Source organism: Aethalodelphis obliquidens, unplaced genomic scaffold (assembly GCF_003676395.1).
Source record: "Aethalodelphis obliquidens isolate GAN/ISIS:26980383/991018 unplaced genomic scaffold, ASM367639v1 scaffold27, whole genome shotgun sequence".
Taxonomy (NCBI): domain Eukaryota; kingdom Metazoa; phylum Chordata; class Mammalia; order Artiodactyla; family Delphinidae; genus Aethalodelphis; species Aethalodelphis obliquidens.
The window spans coordinates 18,146,085-18,166,582 of NW_020837971.1; the positions used below are offsets into that span (position 1 = coordinate 18,146,085).

Here is a 20,498-nt window from a genome sequence, read left to right on the forward strand (position 1 = left end):
CACGTCCTCAGGCCACACACACTTACTTCTGGGTGAAGGTGGCCATGACCTAGGCCCTGAGCATCTTGCAGGCTCCACACCTGTCCTCACAGCTGGGCACCTGCTCAGAGGAGCGTCAGTTGACAGGTACAGTCAGTGCATCCACGGAACAAGTGGTCCACAGGCCGCGGGACCCAGAGTCAGCTTCTGGACTCGTCTCTCGGCCACATGCCCCCGGGGACCCCCATCTTGGAAGTGATGCTGAGCACGTAACCTCACCCCTGGTCTTCTGAGAAGCAAACCCTGTCCCAGGATGCTGGCCAACAGCACAGCCCATCCCTACTGGCCTTAGGAGGATGAAGGTGCAGTAAGAAGAGCCCAGTGCAGACACGGGAGGAGGGGGGAGAGGACGAGGCGAGGACCTGTTCTTTCCAGCAGGAAGACTGGGTGACGTGGTCCCATGGCCCCAGCACACACCCCGACCCAAGGCCCCAAATCAGAAGGAGCTGGGTGATTCCCGACGTGCGTGCGCCGCTGGTATCAGCAAGAGGCCAAACAGTAAAACGGAATGTGCTCCATCACTAAAGGGGGCGCCTAGCAACATTTCAGAAAGAAACGCCGGTCCGTACTTCCCACCCAACAGGGGTCTTAAATCCGCGTGGATCCTGCTGTGTGTGGCCCACAGGAACGGCTAGAAGTACTGGCACGCAGGTAGGGATGGCCCACAGCTTCTGCCTTTGACCCCTTCAACCCAAAACCTCTCTACTGAGGAGCACCCAGGACCCGTGGCCCTAAGGACGGACAGGCCGGTGGTCAGACCCCCTTCTGAGCCCAGCTCCATCCCCCATCCCAGCCTGCCCGCCAGCAGCCATCCCCCCAGGCCACGAGAAATAAATCTTGTCGCTTTAAGCCACTAAGTTTGGGGTGGCCTGTGTCACAGTGGGCAACTGGCACAGTCACCCATGCCAGACTGTGAGTGGCCCGCATAGGTCAAGCCTATGGACAGCTCAAGGCCAACAGGGAACTGGGGCCCCAATGCAATGCAGTTTGATAGGAGAACACTTCTCCCTTTTAGCAGTGAGGGCAAACACCCCCTGTACAGCCTTATCTCCAAGGCGACAACTCACAGGGCAGGGTGATCACTTTGGAAATGTAAGTCGGCCCACTTTTCCTCAGGGGGATTCTGCAAAGAATATCTCTGGCACCATTTACCATCATTTTAAAAGACTTCAGGAAATGGAATTAGAATTATTTGGTCAATGGTGGACGGGACAGACGCTTGGACAGCCACCACCTTCATCCTGATGAAGTGGGTCACTGGGTGAAGCTCTCCAATCCGCTGTGTGGACACCCACGGAGATGGTGTGCCTCTCCAGTAGGATTCGTAACTGCCTACAGAGCAGGTCATCAGTCTCTTAGGTAATCTGCCTGAAGGTAAGAACAGTGTTGAGAAGTTCAAGGCCTGTCACTTTATTAATACTTTGCACAGGGAAGTAGGTGTCAGGTCTGGGCAACTCTATCAGGGCCTGGAGACAACTCATCAGTGGCCAGTTACATGCCAAGCCGCCAGCAGGGGTGGGGGGAGCCCAGACGTGTGCCAGAGACTGCCGCTCTGGGCACCGTGATGGCCAACCCTGCTTCTTCCCCCACCTGGCAGCCAAGCCAGTACTCACTGGGCACCACCAGGGCCAGGCTCTCTGCCCGGTGCACCGCGCTACCACGGACAACAGAGCTCGGGCCAAGCCCATCAAAGCAGGAAGCAGCATCAGAGCCGGGAAACTTGGAACCCGCTGCCTGGGACTCACCCTTCAAGGGCTCTCGAACCCTAAGCCAATGACAACGGTTCTAAACTCAATAGTTGTGTCAACTTCACCAAGTGAGACAAAACATATAAAACTGGTTCCTAAGCTGAGAGGCATTCCAGAAGTGAAGGAAGAAAATACACTTTCACTCACTTCTCATTTGGCCATCATGCCAAGACACACCCTTACAGAGGCCTTATCACCTGTCTTCCAGGAGAAACACGCTGACATGCAGGGAACTGAAGACCATGGGCTGGTAAGCCACCGAGCAGGGCTCATGGGCAGCAGAGAACTCCGCCCCTCCTGCCAGCAAGTCCCCTTCAATAAGGACCCTTTTCTGGGGAATCCCTGCCTCCCCACCTAGTTCTATGCTAAGCCAACTTCCGGAAGGCCTTTCCTGCTTCTCCAGGGAGGGGATACTATCATCACAGCCCACTTTATTCAGCACTTACGTGTGCTGAACAAGACGGTGCATCACCTCATGACAGCCCTGGGCGGAGGCCACTGAGCAAGGGGACACAGCTGGTGGCTTTTCTGGCTCACATCTCCCAGCCCACATAAATCTTCCACCACAGTCACTGACTCCAGGAAAATCCTACAACTTAGGCTTAACCAGTCAGTGCAAGGCTTGCTGTGGCCAAAGGACATCTGTTGAATGGCCGCAGAAGAGACACACTCTCTCTGGAAGTAGGCAACGGGCAATTGGCTGCCATCTTGTAGTCACAGGAGGCCCACTAGGAAAAGAAAGTGACAACTAAACAAGGCAGAGAAGAGTTTCTGGGCAGTGACATGGTTGAGCTGCTTGATCAAACCAAGCCTGATGTCCACATTACCTCTGGTTATTCTACTTCTATAAATCAGTAAACAGCCCTTGGACGACCTAAAGAGCCCTTAACCTCAGAGGCTCAGAGAAAAGTAAACTGTCCAGGGTACCCAAGATAACACACAGCAATTCTGCGATCTGAATCTGACTGCGTGTAGTCCAGATTCCCCTCTGCGGTGCTGAATTTTATGTGTCCTCATAGCTAGGTTATGGCACCCAACGTCTGTCTAGATGTAGCTGTCAAGGTATTTTTCAGATACGATTCACACTGAAATCAGTAGACATCAAGTAAAGCAGATTTTTCCTCCATAATTGGGTGGGCCTCGCCCAATCAGTTGAAAGCCTTAAGGGAAAAGACTAGAGGGAGGAGACAGAGGGAGGAATTCTGCCCCAGATTGTTTTCAACTCAAAATTGTAACATCAAGACCTGTGGGGATCTCCAGCCTGCCCTGCAAACTTCAAACACACCAGCCCCCCACAAATTCATATATTTATCCAGATAGATAGATAGATCTATACAGATATCTGCCTACAGATATCTATCTCTCTACATATAGCTCGTGTTGGTTCTGTTTCTCTGGAGAACCCTGCTTTAAACACTAGGCTCTCTGCTGCCTCACTCTTTGTCACCTCTCAGTTCCCACAGCACCTTCCTCTGCTCTTATGGACACGCCCCCTTCCTACATCAAGTTTCCTGTGTGCACAGGGCTAAACTCCTGAGCTCGAAGCAACTCCAGTCCCACTTTGTATGAAGAGCACACGGCCTTACACACAAAAGAAGTTCAGTCTACATGTGTTTGATGAAGAATAAACTATCCTCAACCAGTACAGCTGGCAACAAAGGCCTCCAGAAACATAGAGTATCACTCATTCAGGCAGGAAGCCAGTTAGTCGAGGACAAAGTTAAATATGAACGAATGCTGAAAACATGCCCAAATTTATACTTGTTAATGCGAACCTCACTCTGCAATCCCACACTCTGCTGGGTGTTCTAGCCTTGGGCAGGAGCAGGAATTGGGGGTTCAGGTGGCTGAAGGATGGAGCTCTCCTAAGTAAGTGCAGCTCCTTCCCGGCACAGACCCCTGGGAGGCTTTGGAACAGCTACCAGCCACAGTCTGACACAAAAATATGTGTGTATTACGGCAAAGCCAAACTGAATTTTAAAGATATCTGACTAAACAATGTCACTGGAGTTCCACGGCTAGTGTTCCATACTGGAGAATGGAACGGATAAACTTAACGAATGGCTCTCAGACTTGAGTGGGCATCTGAACGCCCTGTAGCTGTCATTCCCAGCCCAGAGTGTGTGACAGAGGTCTGTGGTGGAGCCCAGAGCTGGCATTTCTAACAGCCCCCAAGGGATGCTCACGTTGGTCCCGAGACCTCACTTTAAGAAGCCCTGACTTAGACAAATGTCAGCAAACACAGACTCTCAGCAAAGCCACCCAAACAGCGGGCTGAGCTGGGCAAGTGAGCCCTGGGTAGGTATCTGCTGCGTGGCTGTGATGACAGCTACAGTCTCGTTCCCGAGGAAGGTTATGTTGGGTGCACTGGAGAGCACTGTTACAAAGTTACAGTGTGAGGAAGACCAACTAAAGAGCATTTTTCTTTTGCCAAATTTACAGGCCATTTAAAGAATAAACACACTAAATAAAATTCTCTTACTCTACCCAGGTAAGAGGATTGGTAATTAACAGTCTGATTACTTGTGAGATAATGTTTCCAAAGTACTTAAATGGTTAAAGTCCAACATTTCATGATCCCAATATAATTACTGATTCAGGCAAGGACCACCCTTGGATGCTGAACCACTGAGTGAAAGGTGGTTAGGAAGCAGGATGCTCAGAGTCTCAAAGGAACAAAGGGGAAGAGGTACCTGACACCAAGGACCTCTAGGAGGCTTCACCAGGTAACTAAGCTTGGTGGACCAAGAGTGGGACAACAGACACTGCACCTCTTGACATGAAGTGAGCAGAGTACCTCACCTCACACCTACGTGATCCTGAATGTGATGATAAGAAAAGACTCAGACAAATCCAGACTGTGGGATATCCTACAAGGACATTGCCCTTGTCTCTTCAAAAGGTCGGTGCAAGGGAAGAAATAAAACCGTCCCTATTTTCAGATATGATTGTCAACATAGACAATCCCAGGAAATCTACAAAATAAAACTCGTAGAACTAATAAGTGAGTTTACCAAGAACACAGGATACAACATAAACATACAAAAGGCAACTGCATTTCCATGTACTAGCAGTGAACACACGGAGACCAGAATGAAAAATACAGTACCATTTACAATCACTCAAAGAAAAGTAAATACTTAGGTGTACATCTAACAAAACTCATACGTTGAAATCTACACAATGCTAGTGAATGAAATCAAAGATCTAAACAACTGGAGAGACATACCATGTTCATGGATTGGGGACACATATTAGTAAAGATGACCTTCAACCAGTGAACAAACAGTGGTCCATCCACACCACAGAGCAGTACTCAGCAATGAAATGGAATGAACTATTAAAACAGCAACAACCTGGATGGATCTCCAGAGGATTATGCTGACTAAAAGAAGCCAATTCCAAAAATCTACATACTGTATGATTCCATAAAAAAAAACCCAGCAAATCTAGGTGAAGGGTATACACGTGTTCATTATACTATCTCCAGAAAATGTGACCATTTGCAAAAAAAGAAGTTGGGGAAAGAACAGTCTTTTCAGTTCAATAACCACCCACTGGGTCTGTCTGTACTTCTGCAGTCTCCTTTTCCTCTCATGCTAAAGCACAGATCCAGCCAGTGCTAAGTTCTCAGGGTCCCGAACGATGGCAAAGAAGCCTCACACACAGGAGCCAAAGGGCCCCTTGGCCCCGAGAGAGCCTCTAGCAGATGTAGCCTCAATCTCAAAATGACAGTGAGCATTCAGAATCGGATGATCAGAAGTAACTAGAGATGGATACGAAGAGAGCCGTGAAGGGACGGATCCCCCAGCTCTGACCCCGAGGTCCTCAAGACGCCCACCAGCCCCGTGGCCCTCAGGACCCCCCACCTCCACGCTGTTCTGCTACATCCAAGCTTAGATAGCAGTCAAGCCACAGCGAGCCCTGCTGAGTGCTCCTTTCTTCAGTGTTTGTGGGGGTTAACCGTATCTGGGACACAGTCAGCACTCGATAAATGTTAGTTGCCTGAGAGTGAGGGAGTGAGTGAACCAACAAAGGAAGGAACCAAGGAGTCACTCTCTGACAGAGCCTCACACACAGTCAATAATTAACGTCAGTCAGCCCGCCTCTGACACCCTCAGGCGTGTACCTTTTATTCCCAGCAACCAGCCTGAGGTCTATGAACTGCCAACACACCACATCTCATTCATCAGGCTGGGAACGGAACAGCATCATGGAGACGGAGGCAAGTGATGGGGGGTCATGTACCACCCGGCCATGCGTTTAGCCAGGGCTAAGGCCCTGAAGCGCCTGCCGGCCATTTGGGGCAGGATAGATGGATCAGCGGATGCAGAGATCCAGCTTGTGGAGGGCAAAGCCACGCTCTTGCTATCAGCGCTCCCATCCTCATCTGAACATGAGTTGTGTGCCTCCAGGCACCAAGGGTATCATACAGCACATCCAAACTTCTCTCTAAAATCTAGCCATTTTTTAGGACTTTCCCAGTGGTGCAGTGGTTAAGAATCCGCCTGCCAATACAGGAGACCCGGGTTTGAGCCCCGGTCCGGGAAGATCCCGCATGCCATGGAGCAACTAAGCCCGTGTGCCGCAACTACTGAGCCTGCGCTCTAGAGCCCGCGAGCCACAACTACCGAACCTGCGTGCCACAACTACTGAAGCCCTCGCGCCTAGAGCCCGTGCTCAGCAACAAGAGAAGCCACTGCATTGAGAAGCCCGCGCACCGCGACGAAGAGTAGCCCCCGCTCGCCGCAGCTAGAGAAAGCCCGCGCGCAGCAACGAAGACCCAACGCAGCCAAAAAAATTAAAAATAAATAATTGAAAAATAAATAAATAAAATGTAGCCATGTTTTAAAATGCATTCAGTCCCACAGAAAGAATTTGTGAACATGATCTGGGCAGCCTGGGCAGAAAGCAGGTAAGTGGGAGAGGTGACTCTTTTCTCAGCACGAGTCTGGTGGATGCCCACCATTTTCATAAGAACAAAACTCTCATTTAAATATCGGACAAGAGATTATACATTGCTAGTGGATCTGTATGGAGACTGGAATCCATTCTGAGAGAAAGACAAAGGCAATGATTCTTGCCATGTTACACTGTGGATTTCAAGGAATCCCACAACACATTCTGTCCGACATGAATATTCTTTTGTGCTACCAAGATAGTAAAGTAACGGTTTTGTATTCCCAACTCTTGTCAGGGAGCCCTCATGAATTCCTAGCAGACATTTACCATCAACTTTCTATAATACGACAACTGGAAACATGGCTGTTTTCCAAGAAAATTACAGTGGGCTAGATTCTCAAGTCTGTAAGATAAGCGTCAACTGCCCTCCTCTGAAAGTTCATGGAGTACATTGCAAAGCAAAACTCCCAGGAAGTAGAAAATGGTGGCCCTGAAAAAAATTAATGAAAGCCTGGGAAAATATGCAAGCAACTCCTTCTCTTCTAGTAAAGGGCCAGCTTCTCAAATGTTTCCACTTAGATGTGGCATCGTCCCCTCCCATGCTGAAGCCTCGGAGTAGGGAGGCTCTAGCGGCAAAGGCCTTGCCCAAGGTCACGGAGCTGTTCCTGGGCTCCTTCCAAAACCCTTATCACACGAAGATATAGGATGCCCTGGATCTTGTCCTTGGAAGAACTCAGATTTTAGTGAGGAGAGATACAAACAAAATATACACAGCCCAATCCCAGAGTACGTCAGAAGACCAAGGATGTGCTAACTGGGCGTCAGGAAGGGCAGCGTGGGCCTGTGACTGCCAGGTTCCACCCAGAGGACATGGGCCTGGCTGAGAAGAGCTCGGGGGTCCCACACCCTCACCTCCTTCCCAGGAGCTCTATCTCTGGGAGGCGGCTAGCATGGGGTGGGGAGTGGGTGGAAGGCTTCTCCTGGATTCAGCTCCTCGAAAGGCTTAATGACTAAAGAGGAGAGAAGAGTCATGACTAGGACACCTAGTGTGTACACAACATCACAGTTACCGCAGCAACCTGGTGGGGGGGAGGTCCGTGATACCAACCGCCCCCCCGCCCCGTGTTCAGCAACACTTCAAGCGCAAGACGGCTGTCCCAGGGTCACACGCAGAGGCAGGACCCAGGCCACAGTGGTTACTGCAGAGCACACTCCCTTTGTACCGCGGCCCCAGAGCAAACAAGCAGGACCATGCCATTTCCAGCAGCACCAGGGTACACAGAGAAGCTGAGGTCCTGAAAGCGCACGGGTCTGACAACAGACAGAACACATCAGAAACAACCAGTGAGGCCAAATGGAAGGAAGGCAGTAAACCAGGGGTCACGGGAGAGCACACAAGAAAGATCACCGTTGGCCAAAAGTCTTCGTCAGCTCCAGCCCGTTAATCCAACTCATCTTGGCAGTGAAACCTGAAAGCTGAGACTGTCTGGACCCCACTAGAACATTATTGGTTGCAGAGCTGAGTTCAGCCCCGACAGGTCCTAGCTGGACACTGGCCAAGATTCTTGGTCACAAAGGCTCCCAGAGCCGAGGTCAGAAGCACTGCTGCTCCAGTGCACGTAATTCCATCAGCACACAGCAGGCCACAGGGTGCGGTGCTGGGCCCTGACCCCGGTGCCTTTGTGAGGACCTAACCAAGCAAGAGCCACGCTCACCTCCGCCCACTGTGGCGCGCAGGCCCCGCAAGCTGGAAGGAAACTTGGCCCCTTGGGGCAGGACAAGCAGCCTAGGCAGAGGGAGGCGCTGTGTCCGGGCCAGGCCTGAGGCTGCACAGACCTCCCCGTGGGCTACACGCAAAACCAGAGGCCAGCAGGTCCCCAGCAAGCCGGAGCCAAGCGCCTTCTTCTTTCACCTTCTGAAAGAAGCAGCTCTAACGAGAACCATTTACCCGCAAGGAGCCAGCCCAGCGGCTGGGAGCTCATGCAGGTACGGTCATCACGCTGAAGGGCTGTAAGAGTCATCGCTGTGAGAACTGTGAAGTCGAGGCAGATACACGGGAAATGCTTAGCCTAGGATATAGGTTTGGGAAAACCACCAGCATACAAATACACACCCCACCCCTAACGCTGAACTGTTACAAAAACCAAGCCGGGAAGAGGAAGACGATCCTGTATGACGATAGTGCCTCTAGCAAGAAACGAATTCTGTAGAAGTGACTTAGGCTCTTACAGATGACCTATATTTTGGATTTTTTCCATTTAAATGGCGGTGGGGGGAAGTGAAGTGCAAGAGACATCAATCCTCTTGTTGCCAGTCACCCATGTCACCCAAAGTCTTCATCAGCCTGGCCAGCCCTCAGCCCAAGACGTTCCTATTGTTATGCTGAGAACTGCCCTTCCTCAGGGGCCCGTGCACAGCTGCCCGGCCTTTCACGCGCAGAACAGCACACACGAGCTCTCGCAGGCGGGCGGCCTGCGGTCTGGCGGGCTCAGTCCCTCACTCCCCCGAAAGCGGGGTGCACACTCCTTCCTCCTGCACGCCGAGGCCCACGCATCCCAGAACCCCAGCCCGCCGCAATGGGCATGCTTCTCATTCTGGGCCACGGGATCTTCGGGGTTACAATATCTCCAGGCTCCACGATTCTCCAACCACCTGGTTCAGCAAACTGTCCTTCCTTTGTGGGCTGCACTCGCGCACATTCCTGTGTAGACTCCCCGCCCTCACCCAAGCTCCCACAGGCCCCAGGCTGGCCAGGACTCATGGCGGACCTGCCACCCCCATTAGCACGGAAGGCTAAGGTTTTGACACGGTGTTCCTAGTATCAGGAGCAGAATGCTGGTGTCTTCTTATTCCTCCGCCTTCCTCAATCCCTTCCCTGCTCCGGGAACGCACCAGGCAGCTCCTACCTGAGGCCTCTGCCCTCACTGGCCCTCCACCCGATGGATCCTTCCCAGAGAGCCCAGGATTGACTCCATCACGTCCTTCAGTCCAGCATCTCTTTCCAAAGAAGCCCCACCGGACCACCCTGCAGAGAGCCTAGTGCCCAGGGCCTGAACCCTGCCCGGGCCAGGGAGCCTCCATAAATAGGGGACAATGTAAGGATGTCCCCCCGCCTTTGAATCCCCCAAGCCTGACCAATTCTGCAAATGCCCACACTGGAAAAGATGCCAGTAATTCTGGTCCAACGTGTTCCAGTGCCGGGGGTAGGGCCTGCTGGTTGGCATTCCTGACTTGAGACTGTGAACACGTTCTTGGAGGGTAAAAATTAACCAGCAACCACCTGGTTGGGCCTCGGGCCCCGCAGGCCCCAGGTACTGATCAGAAGAGCGGTGTCCCTCTGAGGCACAGCGGCCGTCATCGCCATTGCACCAAGGCCAGGCCAGAGCAGGGCCCGGATCTGTGCTGTTCCTGAGGAAACCCGGAATAATTGCACTCATACATCATAGGTTCTGGCATGCGGGTCCCAGACTGAACCATTTATCCAAATTAAAGCCATTCTCCAGAAACAAAATCAGACCCTTTTAATTGAAAATAAAACCAAGCAACCCCAAAGGCTCTTTTTTTTTTTCTTAATGAAAGACATTCTTCCTGCTTTCTCATTCCATTAATCACTGAGTTTACACAATCTGTCAAAATAGCTCGGTAAGAAGTCTCCCTCTTCCTTTTCCTGCAGGCCTGGTTTTTCCCAGCGTGCGCCAAGCCGGCCGGGAGTTCAGGCACCCTGAGAGACCACGAAGAGGGTTCTGCGAGCACGCTGTTTCTCGACTGCAATCCAACCATGTATCTCAAGGGGCTTCAAAAACCTTGTGTTCACTTCTAGGTATACACCCCAAAGACGTGACAGCAGGGATCCAAACGTATACCTGCACACCCATGTTCAGAGCAGCGTTATTCAAAATAGCCCAAAGGTGAAAGCAACCCAAGTGTCCATTGGAGGACAAATGGACCAACAAAAGGTGGTCTTTATGTACAATGGAGTATCATTCAGTCTTAAAAAGGAAGGAAATTCTGACACATCCTACAACACGGATGAAACTCCAGGACATTATGTTAAGTGAAATAAGCCAGTCCCTCCAAAAAAACAAATATTATATGATTCCACTTCCATAAAGTACCTAGAGTAGTCAAATCCATAGAAACAGAAAGTAGAATGGTGGGTGACAGGGGCTGGGGGAGGAGGGATGGGGAGTAAGTGTTTAATGGGGATGGAGTTTGTTTTGCAAAATGAAAAGCGTTCTGTTCACGGATGGTGGTGACGGTCTCACAATACAGAAGTACTAATGCCATGGAACTGTGCACTTGAAAATGGTTAAGTTATGTTATGGGTATTTTACCACAACCAAAAATAGTTTGTGGGGCTTCCCTGGTGGCCTAGTGGTTGAGAGTCCGCCTGCCGATGCAGGGGACACGGGTTCGTGCCCTGGTCCGGGAAGATCCCACATGCCGCAGAGCAGCTGGGCCCGTGAGCCATGGCTGCTGAGCCTGCGCGTCCAGAGCCTGTGCTCCGCAACAGGAGAGGTCACAACAGTGAGAGGCCCGCGTATCGCAAAAAAAAAAAAAAAACGTAGTTTGTGTTCTTTGACCTCGAACCACCTTAGGAGTCCCTCCAAGAACATGACTGGCCAGGATCTTGCCCAACGATCTCCGTGCAAGGATGCACGCAGGCCGTCCGTGACCAGAGGACAAATGGTCATCACGTACTTACTGGGCTCTGTACTGTCATCAACACTCGTGTGTATGCAGAGTTAGTTACAAGTGGGGAAATGCTTATATTGCCACATTGATGCTAAAATAATGCACTGATCTCAAGTTGGTAAACTTGAAAAGCACAGAATGTACACAGCATACAAGAGGGTGAAAACATCGCTCCCTGGGTGGTAATATTAGGACATTTTTCCTGCATTCTTAACATTTCTCCCTCTTTTCCAAGTCTACAGCAAACGTATTACACAAAAATTACTTTGTAGAAAAAGAATCAAAAAATAATTTAGGAAGCAAAGGCATGTCCGTTCCCTGCGAATCCTCTCCCACCCCCTGAGCAACACAGATGACAAACGTCCCCTCCCCTCCTAGGGCAGGACAAGAGAAAACATGTGCCTGGCCAGCTGAGAGCCAGGCCTGCCTCACTCAGCCGCCAGCCCAGTAGACGCGAGCAGAGGTGTGTTCCCTTTCCTCCACCCCCAGCCACTGGGCGCTTCTTGTCTTTCCAGAGAAGAGAAACTGGAAACACACCTGTCCAAGCTCATGGGCAAACTCCTGAGTCCCCACCGCGTCCTCCTGTTATCACAAAGGCTTGTCCCCAGGGGGACCAGATAGGGCCTCCGAGAATGGGGAAGTGATGTTTCAGCCGGAGCCCCTGGGGCGGTGGAAATTTGGCAGAACCAGAGTACTCAGAGGCCCAGGAGCTGGCAAGCAGGAGGGACGTGCAGGGCCACGCGCGGGACCCCCGCAGTCAGACAAAACAGCGCCCAGGAGGAGCGCCGGTACGAGTCACGCAGAGGGCGGCGATGTCCCCGGGCTGCAGGTGGGGAACGGAGAGGGCAGTCACGGGACAAAGGGCGCCTTCTACCCCAGACCTGTGGCCGCCAGAGCCCAGCTCTTTCCTCCCAGCACGCTGCCTTTGATGTGCATCCAAAATCACCAGTGGTGAGGGGTGAGCACTCAGGAAACCTCTGAAAAAGGTGATGGATTGCGAGCGGAGGAGAACGCCAGGACCGAGTCAATGGGGCCCTTTTGTTCCCGCAGCCCGAAGGGAGGAATGTGTACAGAACGCAGACGCCCCAGCTAATGGCCCAGCCTGGCCCCGGGGCGATTCGCACGGCCAGCTGTAGGCTGCTCCCCCGCGCCCTGGGAGGCTCCACCATGAGTGAGATGCAACACAGAGCAGCTGTGGTCCAGGGTAATGAGGGGAGCGGATTCCTGAATCCTCCAGTGTGAAACGACCGGCTCCCGAGTTTCCGGGGCACAGCCGCCTCTCCCTGGAAAGAAGAGGCAGGCGGGCCTCACGGCATGCATTGCCTTTGCCTCCCCCTCTGCCCCTTCTCCAGAGCCTTGGCCTTCTTCCACTGGGGCGCCTAACTCATTCGTGTGTCTTTAAAACCTCGGGGTTTGTTGTTCATCAGCAGCTTCGGAAAACCTACGCTCAAGAGGTTCCAGGTCATACCCTGTGGCTGCCACCCCCTAAGACACGACGAAAGGAGGTGACACCCTTCCCACCTGGGGGGGGGGGGTCCCCCAGCGCACGGGCGCAGACTGGCTGGGAGTGGCATCAACAGGCTGCCACTCGGGAAGCTGGAATGAGGATTCCCTCAGATGTCTCCTCAATCTTAGAAACAGAGCCGTGCCCGCACAGGGCGTCCTGAGCGCTATCAGCTCCCCCAGGGAGAAGAGGAAGGGGAAAGCAGGCAGCTGGCCACGTGCCACAGTCAGAGCTGAGGAAGGAGGAAGAGGGGCAAAGGCTCCACATCCGAGGAAGCAGCTGCGGCCGGAACCCCGGCCAGCTACGGACGGCGGGCACTCGAGAGCTTTCGGAGCCTTCGCCAGGCCCTCGAGGAGGGGTGACGCGGGCAGGGGACCATGGAGACCCCTGGCCTTGGGAAGAAGTCCCAGCGTCGCGGAGGGACCTGGGTTCCACTCTGGGACCCCGCCCAGCACCACACCACCCCCTCCATGCACAGGCTCAGGCCCCTGTGACCAAGGGGGCACTCACCTTCTGTGGATGAGGGCCAGGCACAGGCTCTGTCCCCAGACAGACCTGGGTTCCAACCAGCCCCATGACACAGGCAAATGACTTCAGCTCACTGCGTCTCAGTGTCCATTCCGGAAAACAGAGACAAAAATGTTATCTTGCAACGTTGGGTGACGATCTCTCTGATCGCGGATAGCAAGCACCCCATCGCGCATGGGTAACCACACCATCAAAAGAAGGCATTAATCTTGCAAGGTTACTGGGCTGGGAGCCGGGGAGATACTTGCCAAGGGCTCCCAGGGCTTCCAGCCCAGGCGGGCGGGCGTAGGGGGATTGGGGTGGGTGGGCATGGAACGTGAGGAAACCTCTTCTCCCAGAGTTGGTGGCTCTGGGGGGCACCTCCTTGGCACGATCAGGAAATGCTCCACCAGAGGGAATTTTCCTGATCACTGACACAGACTCCTTAGACATAAATTTTTCATTAATTTAGCCCATTTGGGACCAAACATATTAATACCAGATCATCGCCTTCTTTTTAAAAAAATTAACATAGCTCTTTTTAAATGTCTAGGGGTCATCACAATGACTATCCTCCCCTCAGTGACACAGTAGGGCATTCTGATGGCTCCTATCAGTGGCCCCAGGTAGCGGTCACCCTCACCTTCACTGGCCTCCTCCCTCCTATCCAGCAGAGGCAGTCCCCAGCGGGGGTCTGGGACAGCAGGTAGGAGACATCCGGCCGGCCTGCACCAGGGCCAGGCGTGCAGTGGGGACCCCGAGTGCACACAGAGCAAGAGACAGAGATGTCCCTGCAAGAGGGCCTGGCTCGCGGCCCTGGCAGGCGGACACCCGGCCGACCCACAGCAAAATGATGCGTGCAGGGGGCAGGGGGAGGGGTGCGGTTCGCCAAACCCAAGTGCAAAAGGAAGCTCCAGAAACCTGGAGATTCTAGTTTTCTGCTTTTATGGGGAAAGGACAGACATCAAGGAAGTAAGTGTTCCCACGCTGAGCTCACTCACACTACAGAGCAGCAAATCTGCCTTTTCTAGGGACTCAACAGCCTGGAAGATTCAAAACATCTTCTGAACCCTAAGAGACGGTTCACTCACATTCAGCAGCATTCTGCCTGAGGCAGTTTTTAATGTCTAGGTGTTTTAAAATCAGTGAGGCAGCACGGAAAAATACACCCTCGCTGTCAGACAGCTGGGGTTTAAATGTCACTCCACGTGGACAGGCCACACGACGCCCTCTCACACCCGCCTCTGCTTAACTGAGAGGATTCAAAGAGGTGACTCCTTCAGTAGCCAGAGTAGTGCCCAGAACCCGGACAATAATGAAAGCAGTGATGATTCTGAACACTCTTGCTAACCACCAGGAACATGTAGCGACTCGGAGTTAACAGAATGCCTATATAACTAACCAACTGGCCAGACCCCTTATTCTGGATCAACAGAGATAACTGCAAAGGACTCCAGGGGGACAGGGCCGGCTCTAGGTCACTGATGACTCCCGTGCTTACCGGGTCGCACAGGAAAGAGCCTAGGGTTCAGGGTCTGTGTACCTCCGGGACCCCATCCCAACCCACCGCCTGGTACCGGAAGACCCGTCAAACGCAGCCACAAAACAGGCGCCTCTCCGAGAGAAAGCAGAGCCGCTGTAAGGAAGCCTCTCTACTCAGGGAGCTGTGGATGCACTGGGTGGCTGGGATACAACAGTAACTTTCTGCCTGCTGGAGGCGGGCTATTTCTCTAGCAGGAAGAGCTGGCACCTCGCCCGCACAGGAGTTTGGGGGCAGGGGTCAGGGGTGGAGCAGGGTTTGGTTCGGGTACAAAAGGCTTTCTCCTAGCGTGGTGGTGGTTTTTGCCAGGCTGACCCTAGAGGAGGAGCTGCGCGCGCACGGAGAGCCAGAGGGCTGGGTCTGATCTAGTCCCCAGCTGTTTTGCACTTTAATAAATGTAGGCACCTGTAAAATGGGCCTTGTGTACCAGCTGCCGTCGCCACATGGTGGGTCAGAAATCGTCCCCTCTTGGCCTTTCCCCTCTCTTTTCTTGCCTTTTTGCCTTATTCCCAGGCCATTTTTAATCCCATCAGTAATATCTCCTGCAGCCCAGGAACATACTTTGACCTGGTGACCTTTAGCTCCCAGGGTCACGTGTGCAAATAGCTCCATTGAAAACCCGTAGGTGCCAAAGCTACACTCCGTAAAAGCCAAGTCAGTTTGCATCCAGGAACACCAGGTCCCTGAGGCTACTACTCTTTCTATCTTTTCCTTGGTTTGTAAAGAAATAACTCATCTGCTGCTGCTGCTAACTTTGGCATCTCAGCTGAGGAATTTGCGGCCAGGACATGCATCCACTTGACAGACAAGCAGCAGCAACTTCGGGGCCCTGGAACCCCACTGTCCTGGCCGAATCCTGGGCTGCACCACCACGTGGGGCGACAACTTGGACAAGACACTTAGCCTTTCTTTGCCTCTCAGTTTGCACATCTGTAAAATGGACCACGAATCCCAGCTCCCTCCAAGGGCTGTTATGTGGATGCAAAGCATTTAGCCCAAGCAAACACTCCATTAGCATTTGCTACGACCATGCTATTACTTCGCTATTACTTCGTCTCCGGGGTCACTATTACTTTGTAAAGTTACTAAGTAAGATTACTGTTACTTTGTCTTTGAGGTCAGGAGCCTGGCCTCCTGCCAGATCCCACAGTCAGCTCCCTGTGCACAGAGGTCCCCTCGTTCTCCGCAGAATGGCCTTGCCCCCTCCACCCTCCAGCTGCAGCGACTCCCTGGTCCCTCCAGGCCTCCGCACAGAAATGCCTTTCTTAATACTTGTTGATTGATTTGCAAATATAACCTCCCAGGCCCTAAAGAGGAGAGAATCACAAGGACACACAAATCTCTTTCAAAAGGCAAAGAACTAAAGCACTTCACGAAGAATAATACGCACAGACCATGTATACCAAAATGCCAAGACGGTTAGTTCTGAAGGGCTTTGCGATATCCATGCAATGATAATTTTCAGTCACATTTTCAGAATATTTAAAGAGTCCTCCATGAACACGCATTCACATGACAAAAGAGTGAAAATGGGGGGAAACTCTGCCAGAAGATCAAAGTGTGTGAAGGACAGGGACACCCTCAGGGTCTGGGGGACTTCTAAGTGGGCAGTGACCTCCCTCAACAGCGGTCTCTGCAGGCCACACACCCCATGGGCTTTTATTTTTTTAACCACACTGAAGAATGGGGGGCACCCGCCAGCGCTGTCTCAAGAATTCAACGGGAGCTCTTCAGCCCCTTCCCGCCACACAGATTTTCAAATCACTTCAGGCAAACGACCCCATCTCACTTATCAGACCCAGGCGGCGCCCACCGAGCCCCGGACCCTCCCTCTTCCTGCCTGTCAGCGACAGCGCCGGCGTGGCAGCAGGCACGTGCCGCAGGTGGCCCCGGCCCCGCACGCCCGCGCCCGGTTCCCGCTCCTTCAGAAGTCAGGAAGGAAGCGCCAAGGGACCCCCTACTTCCCGCCCAACACAGGGAAAGGGAAACAGAGACGCACCGGAAAGCCCGCTTGCAAAGAGCGGGAGAAGGGTCCTGAGCCTTCCCACTGAAGCTCCAACTCGGCTCTCCGCCCCGGAGTCTCGGGACCCGTCCTGGAGAGCGAAGTCCACCCGGGCGCCGCCGCGACAGTGCCGCTCCGGCCCGCGCCCGCCGTCCGGGGCGCCCCGGCGCAGAGGGCCCCTGACGCACACGGCCCGCTCCGCGGCTGCGTCCGCGCGCCCCAGCCGCGTCCCCGCGCCCCCGTCCCCAGACCACGTCCCGGACCCCGGCCGAGCCCGCCCGCGCCCCCCGCCGCGTTCACCCGACTCTGTCCCTGAGCCCCGCTCCCCCGTTCCCGGACCCCGGCCGAACTCTCGCCCCCAGCTCAGGTCCCCGCGCGCCCAGAGCTCCGTTCCCCTGCGCACCCAGAGCCCCCTGCCCGCTCCCCAGGAGCAGACGCCGGAGCCCGCCCGCCCGAGACAAAGAGGTTGGCGGCGCGTGCCCCCCTCCAGTACCTGGGCGAGCGGCGGCGCGGTCCCGTGGGGCGATGGCCGCAGCAGACAGGGCGCCGAGCAGCGCGAGCAGCGCGCGGGCGGGCCCGTCCTCCTGGCTCGCGGCCGCGCCCGCCGCAGGGCCCCCTCGAGGCGGCGCGGGCAATCGCCGCCGCCACGCCCGGGCCGGCCGGTCACCTGGATTCATCGCCCTAACAAAGCAGCGCGCTCCAGGCGCGCCCGGGGCCCCGTGCGGCCCTGCGACCTCTCTGCGTTGGCCAGGTGGGACTGAGAATTATTAGACCCGTTGAGCAGCCCAGACTCAAAGTGTTCACGGGCTGGCGGGTCCCGAATAGGCAGGCAAAGTCCTGGTTCCTGCACAACTGGTTCGTTCGTTCATTCATTCGTTCGTTCATTCATTCGTTCGGCGCCATAATTATTGTGCTCTAAGAAAGCGAAACCTCGCTGCCCGCCTGTGACTTACAGTCTGCTGGGGGTAGTGCACACATAAAGCAGCACGGCCGTAACAGAGGAAACCCAAGATGCTTTGGAAGCCCTGGAAAGTCCGGCCAACGGAGGCAGAGGGTCGGGAAAGACTTTAGAAGTCACGTCTTCTTGAAATTAGCAAGATTTAGGCAGGCCAGGAGTGGACAAGAAAGAAGGTCCCAGACAGAGGGATGCTCAGAGGAGGAAAGGCAGATAGATGCCAACATCCCCAAGACACAGATGCCCCTTACTCAGTCCCACAGCCTCGGTTTCCCCATTGGTGAAAACTGGGAAGTGGACAGCATGCTCTTGAAGATCCCCTTGTAAAATGTGGGCCCTTCTGCAGAATTAGAAGTGCTCTTCCTCCCGTACAAAAGAACAGTTTCATCAACACTTTATCTTGTGAACGCACAAAGCCCCTTACACGAGGAAGACGTTTCCCGGAAGGCATTCCACCCTACTTCCTGCAGAAGAGACATAGATTGCATCTGTCACCCGGACCAAATGTTCTTAGAATCCCACCTGGAAAAGTGGGCACATCTTGGAGCGCAGTTACCAGGAATTGTCCCTGATTCAGGAATGCAACATCCAGGCCCACCCTGGCTCTTCAGAAGCAGCCCTGCCCGTCCTGTCCGAGCACAGAGCAGGAAAAACATGGCTTGTCGGGACCAGTGGAGGAAAATCATCTCTGAATGGACTTCTTTAAAAGTAGCCAGCCACCAAAAACCTTGTGGCCCTGAATCCAAAGTACAAAGTAAGCGTGTCCAGGGAGGAGACACGACAGACCCCTTGTTCGCATCCCTGAGGGCCCAGGCCAGGTACGCTCTGACTCTACTCGCACTGTTCACCGTCTCTTCAGAAGGATTTGAAGAATCCCTGCAATGCTCTGATTTCTCAAGAAGTCAGAATCCCTGGGACTCTCATTCCCAGCTGAGTAGGGCATTCATTCCTTGAGGCCCTGAGCCCCAGGCCTCGGAAACAGAGCAGACATTTTTCCTGCCCTCTAGGACACCCCAGCCCAAGAGGTGACAGGATGAAACAGGAGGTGTGGAGGAAAAGAGCCTCAGGGGAGTTGGGGAGGTCGCAGCCAGCGGACCACTCAGTGGGAGTGAGGCAGGTCCTGTTACTATCCCCTTTTTACTGATAGGCTAGGATCATAGGGAACTTGCCCAAGGTCACCAGCTGGTCAGCTACAGAATATGATAAGGACCCAGGACCATCAGGTCGACAAGCTACCCTGATTTTTTTCCAAGCTGCCCTGCTCTGCCCATCCATCCAACTCAATTGCACTGAGTTGTGTCTTTGCTGAAATATCTCTTCCACTAGACTCCCAGGACGGGGGCAGGGGGTGATGGTGGTGGTGGGAACCTTCAGACCCACAGCCAACAAGTCTATCCATCTTGCATCGCGGAATCTATCACAACATCAAGGTCCGTGTTAGCCGAATGACTGACTGAATTTGAACTTCATGAGGTGTTACAATAGCCAACATCCGCTTGCAGAAGCTGCGCTGGTAAGTTCGCCTAAGATTTCACAGCTACGAAGCTGGGGTTCTTTGTCCCTTTCGGGAAGGCCCTCCTACCCGCAAATTGCTCCCCTCCCCTCCCCCACCAGGGCCAGCCAGTCCCACTGACCCTGCTGCCCTCTACGGGGCTGGATGCCTTGACCACACCCTTATTTCTGGGACCACGGTGACTTAGATGCCAATTCACGCAGTGTCTGTCTTCACACCTATACAGTGTCCTCAGAAGGTAGAAGGCACCCTGGACCTGGTGTCCTCTCGCCATCTCTGCTAGCCCATGCAACTGGCTCCCTGATTCACCAAAGTGCAGACTCTACACCTGGCCCAGAGTCTCCTAAGGGGTGACCCATGCCCCACGAAGCCATCCTGGGTCCAGGGACTCCACACTTCACAGGCTGAAACTTTGAGTTCCCAAGAATTTAAACAAAAACAAGGCACGCAGCAATTATCTAAAAGAGAATGCGCAGTTTTTCCGTCCTTACCCACCCAAAAATGTCTCAAACCTGAAAACAAAGGTCTCAAACCAACTTAAATGAGGGAAAAGCAGGCGTATACCAAGAATGGCGGTTCCCTTCCCAGCACTCCATAGGGAGCAGGTTGCAGGGGTGGGTGAGGAGGGAGGTCTGGGCAGGAAACCCTGGTGTCTCTGTCCCTCCTCTCTGCAGCTTCACTCTTGTTCTTCTCAGCCAGGAGTTCTGAAAGAACTTTTTAGAAGCTTGTCGTTGCCATAAAGATGGTCTTGGCCATGGCAAAAGTCTGATACGTTTTTGTCCTTTATTTATTATTATTATTATTTTTGGCGATACGTGGGCCTCTCACTGTTGTGGTCTCTCCCGTTGTGGAGCACAGGCTCCGGACGCGCAGGCTCAGCGGCCATGGCTCACGGGCCCAGCCGCTCTGCGGCATGTGGGATCTTCCCGGACTGGGACACGAACCCGTGTCTCCTGCATCGGCAGGCGGACTCTCAACCACTGCGCCACCAGGGAAGCCCCATTTTTGTCCTTTAGATCAAAGGGAATATGTGAGCAATGACTTGGATATTTTTCCTATTTCTTATTTTCTTGCCCTGAAAATTAATATTGTT

At 53.5% G+C, this 20,498-nt stretch overlaps 1 protein-coding gene across 8 annotated transcripts in view; it reads right to left on the bottom strand.

The window, feature by feature from the left end:
* The window catches only part of TNS3 (tensin 3), a 224,337-nt gene extending 206,794 nt beyond the window's left edge, over positions 1-17,543 (bottom strand). For 5 of the 8 annotated variants that reach the window (XM_027124068.1, XM_027124070.1, XM_027124064.1 and 2 more), the window contains exon 1: positions 8,638-9,363. The gene's annotated coding sequence lies outside the window, so the exon portion shown is untranslated. Of the gene's footprint in view, positions 1-8,637; positions 9,364-16,934; positions 17,090-17,430 lie in introns of those variants that run through there. The other 3 variants (XM_027124072.1, XM_027124071.1, XM_027124073.1) reach the window with 2 other exon arrangements.
* Positions 17,544-20,498: the final 2,955 nt, after the last annotated feature.